Source organism: Ambystoma mexicanum, chromosome 4q (genome assembly GCF_040938575.1).
Source record: "Ambystoma mexicanum isolate Mex_15411 chromosome 4q, UKY_AmexF1_1, whole genome shotgun sequence".
Taxonomy (NCBI): domain Eukaryota; kingdom Metazoa; phylum Chordata; class Amphibia; order Caudata; family Ambystomatidae; genus Ambystoma; species Ambystoma mexicanum.
Genome location: NC_090928.1, coordinates 1,187,062,293 through 1,187,076,922, shown reverse-complemented (window position 1 = coordinate 1,187,076,922; position 14,630 = coordinate 1,187,062,293). Strand labels below are relative to the sequence as shown.

Here is a 14,630-nt window from a genome sequence, read left to right as displayed (position 1 = left end):
AAACGTGTGCGTGCATACCGGGGTGCGCGGTAAGTTCCACACGCGATATGGGCGGGTACGTGGATTGCAGGGGTGCGCGGGAAGTTCCACACGCGATATGGCAGGGAACGTGGATTCGAGGGGTGCGCGGGAAGTTGCACACGCGAAATGGCCGGGTACGTGGATTTCAGGGGCGCGCGGGAAGTCCCACACGCGATATGGCAGGGAACGTGGATTCGAGGGGTGCGCGGGAAGTTGCACACGCGAAATCGCCGGGTACGTGGATTTCAGGGGCGCGCGGGAAGTCCCACACGCGATATGGCAGGGAACGTGGATTCGAGGGCTGCGCGGGAAGTTGCACACGCGAAATGGCCGGGTACGTGGATTTCAGGGGCGCGCGGGAAGTCCCACACGCGATATGGCAGGGAACGTGGATTCGAGGGGTGCGCGGGAAGTTGCACACGCGAAATGGCCGGGTACGTGGATTGCAGGAGTGCGCGGGAAGTTGCACACGCGAAATGGCCGGGTACGTGGATTGCAGGAGTGCGCGGGAAGTTGCACACGCGAAATGGCCGGGTACGTGGATTGCAGGAGTGCGCGGGAAGTTGCACACGCGAAATGGCCGGGTACGTGGATTGCAGGAGTGCGCTGGAAGTTGCACACGCGAAATGGCCGGGTACGTGGATTGCAGCAGTGCGCGGGAAGTTGCACACGCGAAATGGCCGGGTACGTGGATTGCAGGAGTGCGCGGGAAGTTGCACACGCGAAATGGCCGGGTACGTGGATTGCAGGAGTGCGCTGGAAGTTGCACACGCGAAATGGCCGGGTACGTGGATTGCAGGAGTGCGCTGGAAGTTGCACACGCGAAATGGCCGGGTACGTGGATTGCAGGAGTGCGCTGGAAGTTGCACACGCGAAATGGCCGGGTACGTGGATTGCAGGAGTGCGCGGGAAGTTGCACACGCGAAATGGCCGGGTACGTGGTTTTCAGGGGCGCGCGGGAAGTTCCACACGCGATATGGCCGGGTACGTGGATTTCTGGGGCGCGCGGGAAGTTCCACACGCGATATGGCAGGGAACGTGGATTCGAGGGGTGCGCGGGAAGTTGCACACGCGAAATCGCCGGGTACGTGGATTTCAGGGGCGCGCGGGAAGTCCCACACGCGATATGGCAGGGAACGTGGATTCGAGGGGTGCGCGGGAAGTTGCACACGCGATATGGCCGGGTACGTGGATTTCTGGGGCGCGCGGGAAGTCCCACACGCGATATGGCAGGGAACGTGGATTCGAGGGGTGCGCGGGAAGTTGCACACGCGAAATGGCCGGGTACGTGGATTGCAGGAGTGCGCGGGAAGTTGCACACGCGATATGGCCGGGTACGTGGATTTCTGGGGCGCGCGGGAAGTTCCACACGCGATATGGCAGGGAACGTGGATTTGAGGGGTGAGCGGGAAGTTGCACACGCGATTTGGCTGTGTGCTCCCAGGCATTACCTGTACACCCTCCACGGCCCCTGCAGGCAGCACACACCACAGGGAACTACCCTGCACACCTGCTCATGTCTCCCACCACCCCCACCCCCAGCACTGTGGGCAACCTGCCAGCAGGCCCCCACCCATGGCCAACCCATGTCTCCCACCACCCCCACCCCCAGCACTGTGGGCAACCTGCCAGCAGGCCCCCACCCATGGCCAACCCATGTCTCCCACCACCCCCAACCCCCCATCCACCTGGGGCACCCTCCACCAGGCCCCCACCCATGTCCCCCTGGCCCCTGGTCCTGACGATACACAATAATGGCAGTAATGACCAGCATACCCAGCACAAACACCCAGGCAAGGATTGCATGCACCCACATAGTGAATGCAATCACATGACACAACCCCAAAGGCAAGTAAGCAAAAGAACACATGTCCGCCACACACACATACACAATGGGTGCAAGTCAATGTCAAAACCCATATCATGGCATGTAAGAAACCAAAGAAAAAATGACACAAGTGTAAGATAATATTAAAATGTATTTAAAAATAAAAATAAAGTAAACTCTGACAACTATCTGGTAAAGCAAATAAAAGGTCCATGTCCGGGAACAAAAATGAGAAACCAAAAAACAAAGGATAGAAAAATGAATAGATTTTGTCCAAAGTAAACACATGTAGAATGAAATGAAAGATAAACCATTACGACATGGTGTGACCAATATGAAAGTAAAAAAATTTATCTCACAAAAAATAACTATATTTACAGGATTGTTCAAGGGTCCATGAGCCCAACACCACAAATTAAACCTAATACTAACTATTTAAAAAAATATGTACAAAGAAGTGGCCATTGTCCAAGCGGTCCAAAAAAAAAAAATTAAATAAAGGAAACCTAGCACTAACTAACTAAAAAACTATATACAAAGGCAGCGGGCTAGTCCTGCGGCTCACTTGGTGATGCTGGCCAGGGCATCCTCGAACTCCATGTCAATGTCCTGGAGGCGGGACTCAGTCCTGGCCCCGAGGTCTCGCAGGGACAACCCCATGTGCTCTCCAAATTCCCTGCGAGCCTCCTCGAGGCACTCAGCCCGCCTCAATGCCTGATGCATGGAGATCTCCGCCCTGGCCATGGCGAGCCGCTCCTCTTCCGCCCGCTGCCGCTCCGCACCTATCCGCTGGCCAAACTCCTCCCACACGGAACACACCGCCATGCCAGGGTTGCCCTGCCCTCCGGCCGATGCCTGCCCCTCCGATCTTGATGGCCCTGAGCCATGATGCCTCCCACGTCGAGCCCGCTGCTGCCTGCGACTCCACTGCCTCTGCCAGCACGACGGCATCCAGGCTGATGGTAACCACCGACGCCGTCGTGCACGTGCCCTGCCCGATGATGCCGGCACATCTTCCATCTGCTGGGGTCCACTTGCTGTGTCGTCCACCCCTGCTGGACCTCCGACTCCCAACTGCGGCAGGGATGGGATCCCCACCGAGCTGGCTGCATTGGTCGGGGCAGGTCCACAGGGGGCCATGGTGGCATCTGGGCCGGAAGACGGCAAGGAGAACGACTGGTGGATAGCCTGCACAGAGGAGGAGAGGGCCGTCAGATTGGCCAACACATGCAGGAACCCCCCGAACATGGCCGATCCCAATTGGGCCACGTCGGCACGGTGCACTTCGTGATGACGTGCGTGCTCCTCCCGGGAAGCACGCACGGCATCACGAATCACAGCCGTGCGCATCGCGACCCCAATCAGGACCTGCTCCACGTGGCCAGGGGTTCCCACGGCCGCAGGTGGAGGGGAGTCAGTTGACATGGACATCCCCTCTACCTGCGGACGGGCCTGGGACGGGGCATCCCTGCTGGTGCATGGTGGTGCACTCACAGGGTCAGGGACAGCGACATGCACAGGCCCCTCCACGGTGACCTGTGCTGCCTCCTGCCCCTGGCCCTGGACTGCACCACTTGCACCAGCAGGGATGCTCCCACCAGGGCCCATGTGTGCACCAGTGTCGGCCTCCTCCTCCTCTGTGCAAACCACCAACCTGGATGGCTCCTCACCGTCTCCCGCCGTAGCAGGCCCCTGTGGGGGCTCACCCACCCCTTCCGCTGCAGCCGTGGGGGCATCCCCGCCGCCTTGCTCCACAGCGCCGTCTCCGCCCTCTTCTTCACTAGCCGCTGCGTAGAGGGAGACAAAGAACACAAGCATCAGGCTACTGTACAATGGTCCCCTAGACAGGAAGCAATAGCAGATGAGCACCCCTGTCAAAGTACACTTCCATCATGTCCCTCCACAACACATGGGTCAGTCCAGGCAAAACACACACAGTAACAGGCATGGTGCATGCCATGCACATTTCCATGCATGTCCAATTGACTCTTGAAACATTCAATGAAATGTAACTCACATGCATCATGGCTCATGCATATCACATGCACACACTACACCTCAGTCACATCCATCTGGCCACAATCACACCAAACACAGGCAAAACAAGGGTAAGGTGGGTGCGTCACTGAATCTGTGCATTGTCACACACATGAGTCATGCATCCATGGCATGCACAAGTCACAGACATGCAGGTCAGGCACACAGACATGGCTACCATATATGTACCTGGCATCAGCACCCATCCTCACCCCCATCCATGTCCAGGTACAGAGACTGGCATGCTCTCATGTCCCAAATCTGCATAGTGCTCCCCATGCCGCATTTCTACACATGCAACAACCATGTGGGTCACACATCACTGGTCGCACATGCATTACCATGATGTCCCAGCACACATACATGCATACATGGCACATGGCACACATACAGGCAAGTATCATAGAACCAGCACACCGCAACATGCCCTGTCTCACACAGTGATGCTTGGACACTTACCGCTCAACTCCAGACGGGTCTCCCTCTCAAGGATCTGGGCGTGGAGCGCTGGGCGTACGCGTTCCAGGACCCTCTTCTGGATGGAACTCATGTGGCCCCGGCCCCCCTCCACGAGGCGCCGGGCCTTCACAAGGGTCCTGGACCTCAAGTCCTCCCAGCGCTTCTTGATCTTCAAGACGTTGCGGGTTGCCACCCCCTCCGCGTTGATGGCAACCACACAGTCGGCCCAGATCCTCTCCCGTCCTTCCTTGCTGGCGCGGGACGATCCAAAGAGGGCATCATACTGCCCCAGGACATGCTCCACCAGGACACCAACTTCGGTGGCAGTGAAGCTGGTGCCCCTCTGCCCCTCTGGCCTGGGGTTGCCACTGGTGCCAGATGTAGAAGTGCCCGACATGGCAACCCCAGAGGCAGGTGTGGGTGGGCAACTGGGTCCTGGGGCTGGGCTGTGGAGCGATGTAATCCCAGTTGGGAGTCTTCAGTTCCAGCAGGGGTGGACACAGCAACTGGACCCCTGCAGATGGCTGATGTGCAGGCACCAAATGGCAGGGCACGGTGGCAGCAGGCAGGCAGGCAGGCAGGCAGCAGCAGATAGCACGTGGGAGGCTGCTCAGGGCACTTGGGGGGCAGTAACTCGGCCTTCGGGGCAGGAGCGTGGTGTTCCGTGTGTTTTCGGGTGGCCAGCTTGATACGGAGTGATTTGGCACGTGAAATTCCTGCACGTCAGCGTGAAATCCGAGGAAAGGCCCTTAGCGCGTAAGTGCGTCAGCACGCATACGCGATTCTATTGGACCAGAGTCCCTCATCGCGTAAGCGCGTCTGACGTGATCCGCACGGGCGTTCCCCACTCAGCACGTGAAGACGGAGCACACGTGGAAATCCTGCACGTCAGGGTGTCATCGCGTGTAATTGGCCAAAAGTGCGCGTACACGCCATTGGCCTATGTACGTGTATTTCATCGCGTGTAATTGGCCAAAAGTGCGCGTACACGCCATTGGCCTATGTACGTGTATTTCATCGCGTGTAATTGCCCAAAAGTGCGCGTACACGCCATTGGCCTATGTACGTGTATTTCATCGCGTGTAATTGCCCAAAAGTGCGCTTACACGCCATTGGCCTATGTACGTGTATTTCATCGCGTGTAATTGCCCAAAAGTGCGCTTACACGCCATTGGCCTATGTACGTGTATTTCAGGGGCGCGCGGCCACTTACACAGGCAAGTACGTCAGCGCACCTGTATGCCTGCAGCGTGGGAATTTCCACACGCGATTGGAGTGGGAACTCGATTCCAGGGGTGCGAGGCTCACACGCTGCCTACTACACGCGCAAGGCATTAATTTGCGCACTTTTCAATAAACAAGCCAGATGCCAGGATGAACATACCGTTCCTAGCAGCAGTGGCAGTGGGCTACCAAAGGAGGATGAGGAGGAGAGTCAGGGCCAGAATATTCACACCCAGAACCAGCCTATTCGGGATGCCTGATGACCAGGTGTATGGGAGGTACAGGTTTCCAGCACACATCATACTGGACCTGGTCAGTGAGTGGGAGGATGACCTCACATCACCCACCCTGTGCTCCCAAGCACTCAGCCCCCTGCAGAAGGTCCTGAATGTACTGCACTTCTTGGCCACTGGATCCTTTCAGCGGACAAGTGCCATAGTGGGTGGTGTGTCACAGGCCACGCAGTCACGCTGCCTACACCAGGTCTTGAACATCATCACTGCACGGCCTTCAGTCCGCAGGCACATATATCTCCCCAGGACTCATGCAGAAAGGCGGACGTGCATCCAGGAATTCTATGGTGTGGCTCAATTCCCCAAAGTGCTTGGTGCAATTGACTGCACACATGTGGCTCTACGTCCACCCAGGGCAACAGAGCACATCTATAGAAACCGCAAGCACTGGCATTCCATCAACGTCCAAGTTGTATGCAATGCCAAGGGAATCATCACATCAGTATATGCCAACTATCCAGGGTCCACCCACGACAGCTTCATCTACAGAATGTCTACCCTATGCCGGGACCTAGAGGCTGGCCAGCATGGAGATACATGGCTGCTTGGTGAGCATGAATGCCACTCCACATGCATGCATGTCAGATACTGGGTCATGACACAACACCACTAATGATACCCATCACCACCTCCGCAGGGGACAGTGCCTACCCTATCAGCCCCCACATGATGACCCCAATCCGGAACCCCACCACGCCACCCCAGGTAAGGTACAACACAGCCCACATTGCTACACGGGGCATAGTGGAGCGCACATTCGGAGTGCTCAAGTCACGCTTTCGCTCCCTTGACCGTTCTGGCGGGCAGCTGTTATATGCTCCCCGAATAGTGTGCAGGATCATAGTGGCAGCATGTGTCCTGCACAACGTTGCAACACGCCGGGGCCTGCCCGTGGACATGGTGGTGCCCCCACATCCACAACCACATGCACGCCCGCTGCGCATGGGAGGGGAAAGGGCACGGGGGGAGGCAGCCCGTACGCAACTGGTGGCCAACTTCTTCACCTAGGAATCACAGTGCTGGCTAGTGCACACTGCTCTGGCACATACCATCTGACAATCAATGATGACTCTACCTGACAATGTCTGAAAATTACTTGACAATGAACTGTCAGATACACATCAGCCTGAGATTGTTAACATGGAAGTGTCAATATGTGTGCACCCCTAGCTACACATACACCAGCTATGCATCACAACGCAAAGACACAACTCCATCAATCTAAAATGCATTGCCACAGGCGATTCACTACATGACAACATTGCCATGTCACCCACTCCCTTCACAGTCCCGCCACTGAGGACACCATGTCATGGTATGTGACAGCAAACAAACTGGCCATCACAACATGACACCAGTGTCACAAATAGCAGTGCCCCAAATGGAACATAGCCGCACTTGAGCAGCTAACCGCCCTGGAGCCACTACTACACACCTGTGTAAGAGTAATTTCTATCAAATTACACACCAACCCACCCTGAAGCCCACCCAAACAAGACACATTGCATGTAATCAATGGTAGTCTCATTACCTGATTCAGCTGGTATGTCCTCACCGTCCAGATGTACAGTGATGGCGCCATGCAAAAGTGTCAGTGCACATCTACCGACATGTAGTGTGACTCCAGAGAGTATGCCCTTGTGAAGATCTGTGTGAAATACCTGCAAAACATGAGCAACATATGTAAGTAGAGGCACATATCATACCATCATGCATAGTTAGGTGCAACAACAATGAACACTATGAATGTCTACACAGTATTGACTATGGACTGGCCAACAGCTCATGGGAGTCCAATGTCACCGTGTAATTTGCTGTCACTTGGGCACACCCTTTGCAAGCCCATGGAAACGGAAGCAGGAGGGGTGTGGATGTCTGCTACCCAAGCATCGAAACCAAACTCAGGACAAGCCTGCATGTGCCCAGCCACAATACAGTGTATGCCCAGGTACCCACACAAGGCAACACTCTTGCAAAATAAAAATGAAAAAGAGAAAAAATGGCCATGAAAGGGCCGGCGGGGGGGGGGGGGCCACCTATGAGGTCCGAGGACAGGATGCACGCCACAATCCACCTGTGTGGATCATGGGAAAGGAAAACACCCCATAGGCTCGTGGCCCACACGGCTACTCTGTTGTGGGAGATGAGTCGCTATGGCTCTGCCCAGACCCTGCAGCTGACTCTGGAGGTGGGGGAGCTGCCTCAGAAGATGGTGTGACAATGGGAGGCAGCCCACGCAAAGCACGAGTTTGCTCCTCCATGGCTGCAAGCAGGCGGGTCTGGTAGTTCTGGTTCTGGGTTATAATCATGCGGAGGTCCCCATGCAGTAACTCCCGGGATGACCTGACCTCCGCACGAGTTGCCTGCATCTCGGCCGAGAGCGTCCGTGTCAGACGCTCCAGCTGCTCCTCTGTCCTTCTATGGGATGAAGCCTCAAGCTCTAACAGGGTCGACCTGAGGTGACGGAGTTCTTCCCTCAGGGCTTCCCTGTGGCGCTGGGACTCCATGGAAAGTGATTCCCGCAGAGTCGCCAGTGCCGCCCGCCTGTCCATGTTGGACGCCAACATATCCTCCCTGTGTGCCTGGCAGATGGACTCTGTAGCCTGCTCCAGTCGCTCCATCAGCCTTTCTGGGGGGACAATGGAAGTGGCCACCCTATCCATGGCCTGTGCAATCATCTCGGATGATGCTGCCTGTTGGGTGGCCATACCGTAGATGGATTGCTCCCATACGGTATTGCCAGGTGGCATACGGCCACCACGTTGACGGGCACCACACCTGCCTGGGGCAAGGCGGACTGCGCCTTGCTGTGCCGGCAAGGCCTCAGGCTGCAGGACTGCATTCCCTCTCTGATCTGCAGCCCCAGGAACAGGATCAGAGATTGGGTGGTGTGGCCCTGCATCCGTAACCACCGGAGGCTGATCTGCCGACACTGACATCCCCATTGAGGCCAATGGCCTGGCTGCAGGTGGGTCGGACAGAGGAGATTCTCTCCCAAGAACACTCACCTGCGACTGCACATAGGTGTCATCCTCCGAGTCTACACCTGAATACTGCTCGGGGGAGGAACCCCCAGAGACACCCCTCGACAGCACGGCCTGCAGCACTTGTGGGTTTTCACCCACAAACACACCACGTCCCTCACTTGTGGTAGGTCGGCCCGGGTTGCCCTCCTGGGACGGCTCCACCACCACATCCCCAGCATCAACAAGTGCTTCGTCCCCTGCAAAGACATGAAAGAGAAAAATGGAAACAGGCATTAGCACCATGGCATGCAACAAGGGCTGATGAACAACATAGGCAGTAGTCCTACGACACATGTCCTACATGACTGGGAGTCCTCCTATGCATTCACCATCACTGGGTCTGTAGGGGAGGCTCAGGGCATACTATGTACTGATTGGAGAGCAACGCCTGCTCACCTTGATGCCTAGCACTGCCATCACACATTGGGCGGTGATTGCCATGTCAAAGGCACATGCCATCACACACATGGCATGTGACATAGCCACCAAGTGAAGAGGGAGAGGAGGGCTACTTTTTTGGATTTCAACCACTCTGGTCCTGACATTGCATCGTCACATCAATTAGTATACATGTTGTACATGGATCTGCTAGTCCAAATTGGCAACGATGCACAGTGCCTTGTCTACATCAACATAATGCAGTAAACATTGTGATTCCACCTCCCCAACACCTGTAACGGAATAATTTTGCATTCGTGAAGCACCGGTCAAGTAATGTTTGTAGGTGCAGCGGAGCACTGAGGGGTGGTGGGGCAGAAGGGGATGCCAGTCAACAATACTACTGGTGCTGGTGTCATTCATGTCACGCAAGTGCAGGGGTGGGTGGCACAATGAAGTGCAAGGGGGAGTGGCGGCTGGAAGTGCTGTACAAGGTAAGTAGGACTTGACGTCAAGGGCAGATGGTGTTAGGCGCAGACAAGTGCTGGGGGGGTGGCCTATAGGGGTACAGAGACAATCATGCTGTGCTGTGGGCTCGGAGGGGACAGGGGAGGTACACACTGCTTCTGGCTCGGCAAGGTCCTTTCAGATTTCTATGTGTCCTGCAGAGTTGTCACATGCCGCAGATATGTGCCCTTGGATTGGGGATCTCATCTTGGTGAGAAGGGTGAGGCGCTATTGCCTTTGGAGCATGTGGCAGGCCAGTTTGCCAGAGGATGGCCATGATGCAGGACATTCCCTCTCTGCCACCCGGCACCTGTGGTTTGGGTTCCCAAGATCCGAGTCATGCCAGGACTCTGCATTGGCATGGGGCTTCAGACAGGTGGTCATGACCGTGGCAAAGACATCCAGTGTACCTGACATGGAGTGGAGCATGGAGTGGGCCCTGTCAGGATGGGAGTGAGCCTAAGGGGGAGCTGGATGGGGGGGAGATTTTGGCAGCATGAGCCTCGACTGACACACACTTCATGGGTCGGAATACCAAGAAGGTGTGTGACAGTGGTGAGGGTGGCTTTGCCTGTGGGGTGTTGAGGGTGAGCTGGGAGGAGAGGAGAATGTGATCACTCCAGGAGAGAGGAGTGCAGAGATGGACGGAGAGGGGAAAGTCAGATGAGATCAGAGCATCAAGAGTGTGCCCTGCAGAATGAGTAGGGACAGACGGGAGTCTAGAGGGTGAGAGGGAGTTGCTGAGGTCACAGAAAGGTCACGTGGGGGCGTCAACAGGCATGCAGGTGGATGCGTACCGCACCAAGGATGAGGAATTCTGTGTCTGGGGACATGAGTGAGGAGGAGAGGTGAGGACACTCAGAAAGGAAGTAGTACATTTGACCAGTTTTCCCAGACACAGTACGCACTGTTTGAGAATGTCAAGGTGTGGTGGACAGAAACCTCACACAAGCCATTCCAGAGTGGAGTAGGTCTAAGTAGGTGTGACAGTGGCAGGAATACCCTCAGGGAAGCCAAGGGCACACCCCCCCTGCACAGTAGTGGCGGGCCAAGGAGAGGGTCAAGGATGCAGACAGAGCTGGCCGTCAGACATGTTTCCATGAGACCAAGGATGTCAAGGTGCATAACCTCATGTAAGTGACAGTTATCGGAGGAATGCCTGATGCAGCCGCAGTGAAAGGAGTGTAATTGTGGAGGAGGTTGACAGCCTTGTAGGACTTACGGGGAGTGCTAGAGATCAGAGGTGCCGCATGTGTAGGAGTTGGAGTGGGAGGCGAAGAAGGTTCATGGGAGGGTGCAGGGAGGCAGTGCAGGATTGATGAGGAGAGAGGAGGGGGGACAGCAGGAGAGGTAAGGAAGTTGATGAGATGTGGGTAGCATTTCTCAAGGAGATTGAGGTTGGCCTAAGGGCCTTGGACTGAGACGCTCCCATTACCATGCACATCAATAGTGGTATCTGAGGATTGGAAGGAGGCCAGGAGTACACCCCAACGGGTCCCACCTATGATGGTGGAAGAGGAGCAAGGAGAGAGGACAGGGACCATGTGAAGGGTCTATGGGACAGGCAAAGGCATGTATGAGCAGATGTCAGTGAGAGTTAGCTTAGAGTAGGCTCAGATGCACTGGTCAGCAATAGGGTGGGTCGCATTGGAGGGCAGGCTGCCCTCATTTGACTTTTGGCAAGCAGGTGTCGTGCGTAGGGCACGATGGTCTGAACTGTAGAAGTCATGGAAGATAGACCATGAAGAGCAGCATGGAGTGTGAGGGAATGGGGCTCGAAACCAGACGGTACCAAAGGACCCAGGAAGGAGGTGGATGTCAAGGCTACATCCACAGTATGACTGCATGTTGGTAGGCATTTATATACAGAGGACGCATTAGCATGTGGTATCATTGCATGTCAGGCATGTGAAGATGAAACTTGAATGGCTGGGGGAAAGGAGAGGAATGGTATGTAAGACATCAGATGAATAGACAGGGGAGTATGAGCAACAATGTAGTGACAAAATTACTAATCAAGGGCAACTTCCATGGTGTTGGCCCATATGTGCACTGTTGCCAGTAGGGATAGTGCTGTGGCCAGATGGTGTTGCACTGAACATACTGGATGAGGCACATGGGTGCCACTATCAACTCTGCCACACACCCCCTTGACAGGCACCCAACATGAATGCTTCACACACACACCATGCACATGGATAATACACACATGCATGTGCACTCACCGGATGATGCCTCGTAATCAGGGAGGTCTCCCACACCTTGGAGTTGTCCCTCGGTGACGTAGGATCCAGCTACGGACTCGTGTGGTGTGAGTTCTATTTCCTGTGCTGGGGACCCACCTCCAGTCACCAAGGTTGCGGCATGACTTGAGGCCAGCTTATCCTTTGCCCTGCGCTTAAGGTCATTCCAGCGCTTCTGGCAATCACTAGCTGTGCGCCTCACTACTCCAAGGGCACTTATTCTGTCAGCAATGGTCTGCCAGTGTGCCTGGCGTCTGGCATGTGTGGTCTTGGACCCTGCAACGATGACCATTTCCCTATCATGATCTGACACATACTGAACAAGTGCATTAAGTTCGGCGTCTGTGAAGCTTGGCTTCCTTGATGGGCCGGACTGTGCAGCCGTGTCTGGGGCATCAGCCTGTGCCGGACGTGCACTCTTCCTCTTGCGCTTGGAAGGGGGTGGGGATCCAGAGTGTCCTACGCCGCTGTGGACACTAGGGGCAGGAGCCGTGGTGGACTCTGTACTGGGTGTGTGTGATTGCCCACTCAGCATGGGAGTAGGTGCAGGCATTGGGGGTAGTGGGATGGGGTCAGGCCTGATCTGAGGTGCATGAACTAGGACCGACACAGTCTTGGCAGGGTGTATGAGAGGTGGGGTGGATTGAGCCACACCCTGGCTACGGGGGCCAGCAGATGACCTATCTGGCATAGATGCGCGTGCCCTGATGACACCAATGTGCACCGGTGCACGTGCAGTGGACCTGCTGACCTGGATGTCAGCGATGGAATCACCCTCGGACAGGTCTGGTGCCACAATGGCCTGGTCCGACATGGGCTGATCAGGGTTGGTATCAGCCACATGACTCTCAACTGGGGGGGGGGGGGGGCATGGGTGTCCCTGACTGTTCCTCCAGACTGGGGGGAACAGGGGCGCCCTGCAAGTCACAACCACGTCCCCTGTTGGATCCTCCACGGCCACCACGTGTGGCTCGGCCACCTTTGCCACCCTTACGGCTTGCACGCCTCCCAACCATGGCACTGATGGTATTGTGCGTATGGGAGTGGGTGTGCACAATTGTCCTGGGCAATTGGGTGTCAAAGGGGTTGGGTACCAGATGGTATTCGTACCCTAGTGCAGTGGCAAGGCTATATGACACCCCTGGGGAAAGATGACGGGTCACGCAACGCACAGGCACCCCAAAAAAGTTAAGGAACGTGCACAATACCCCTCCTAGACCACGTGTGCTGATGGAAAACCCTGCACTACGCTGTGGCATCCAGTAACACAATGAACGTATGCGTGTCACACGCGGCCTAGATTGACCTCTGAAGGGGTAGGCTACACACGGGGCAAGCACAGATGTTAGATACGTGCGTGACTCACCGTCTGCCAGGTAAAAGAGCGTGAAAAAATAGCACTTTTGGTTGGCAACACCCCCGCCAAAAGAAGAGGTGTACGCTGTCTGAGGAGACAGGACAACTGTAGAAGGGGACACTGTTTGAGGGAACAGGCCCAGGAAAACCAGTACAAGAGGAAAAAGAGAAAAGAGCTGTCAGAGGTAACAGGGAGTACGAACTGGAAACGCCGTGAAGTAAATCGCGTGTGAAACGACAAGAAGTACCGAATTCACCCACTCGCTCTCCACGAAAAGCACGTACAAGGAAATTGTGTTCAACACTACCTTTTATACAGGCCCACACGTACATCGTCACTTACGGCGTGTACGTGCTTGGCCCATTTTCACCAATCACACGCTTTGGCACTCCTGCGTGTAGCTCTCTTTTCACCAATCACACGCTTTGTCACTCCTGCATGTGGATCCTTTTTCACCAATCACGCGCTTCGACACTCCTGCGTGTAGCTCACTTTTCACCAATCACACGCTTTGTCACTCCTGCATGTGGATCCTTTTTCACCAATCACGCGCTTCGACACTCCTGCGTGTCGCTCACTTTTCACCAATCACACGCTTTGTCACTCCTGCATGTGGATCCTTTTTCACCAATCACGCGCTTCGACACTCCTGCGTGTCGCTCACTTTTCACCAATCACACGCTTTGACACTGCACGTGCAGGTAACTATTGACGCACATATGCTGGTGACGGGTTTTCGCGCGATGAGTGTGGGGTTTTCAGGTGCAAAATCACTCCCTATCAGGCTGTCCACGCGTTCTAACACGAAAGACCACGCTCCTGGCCAGGAGGCCAAATTTAAGTCCCCAAGAAGCCTGAGCACGCTCCCACCTGCCATCGGCTGCTGCCTGACTGCCTGCTGGCCACGTGCCCCACAGTGCTGGTGGGTGGGGGTGGTGGGAGACATGGGTGGGGGCCTGGTGGAGGGTGCCCCTGGTGGATGGGGGTTGGGGGTGGTGGGAGACATGGATGGGGGCCTGATGGCAGGTGCCCCTGCACTGCTGGGGGGTGGGGGTGGTGGGAGACATGGGTGGGGGCCTGGTGGAGGGTGCCCCTGGTGGATGGGGGTGCAGGGGGACATGATCAGGTGTGCAGGGTAGTCCACTGTTTTGTGGGCTGCCTGCAGGGGCCGGGGAGGGTGTACAGGGTACACCTGTGGGGGCCCACCCAGCCTATTCGCATGTGATAATTCCCACGCACCCCTGTGATACACGTACC

The 14,630-nt window shown here is 55.8% G+C and overlaps 1 protein-coding gene across 1 annotated transcript in view; it reads left to right on the top strand.

Moving 5' to 3' along the window:
- Positions 1-14,630, top strand: part of DNAH8 (dynein axonemal heavy chain 8) — an 8,835,797-nt gene that overhangs the window by 3,725,851 nt on the left and 5,095,316 nt on the right. The window lies entirely within an intron of this gene.